Below are 370 nucleotides of genomic sequence, written 5' to 3'. Positions count from 1 at the left end.
TGACCATAGCTTGCTTCATACCAACAATCTCTGTGGGATCGACCCTTACTCACGTAAGGTTTATTACTTAGACGACCCAGTACACTTGCTGGTTAGTTGAACGGAGTTGTGTCCACTCGTGCCAATTTCTAAAATCCAATTACAATGAATATGATCACAATTTCGTCCACCAAGTGCCAGTTTGGGCGTTTAACTCCCATTTGGGTGCCAGTTCCGGCGTTTAACGCTGGAAATCTTGAAGGTGACTTTGAACGCCGGTTTGGGCCATCAAATCTTGGGCAAAGTATGAACTATCATATATTGCTGGAAAGCCCAGGATGTCTACTTTCCAACGCCGTTGAGAGCGTGCCAATTGGGCTTCTGTAACTCC

Source organism: Arachis duranensis, chromosome 3, assembly GCF_000817695.3.
Source record: "Arachis duranensis cultivar V14167 chromosome 3, aradu.V14167.gnm2.J7QH, whole genome shotgun sequence".
Classification (NCBI taxonomy): domain Eukaryota; kingdom Viridiplantae; phylum Streptophyta; class Magnoliopsida; order Fabales; family Fabaceae; genus Arachis; species Arachis duranensis.
This window is presented reverse-complemented; position numbering follows the sequence as displayed.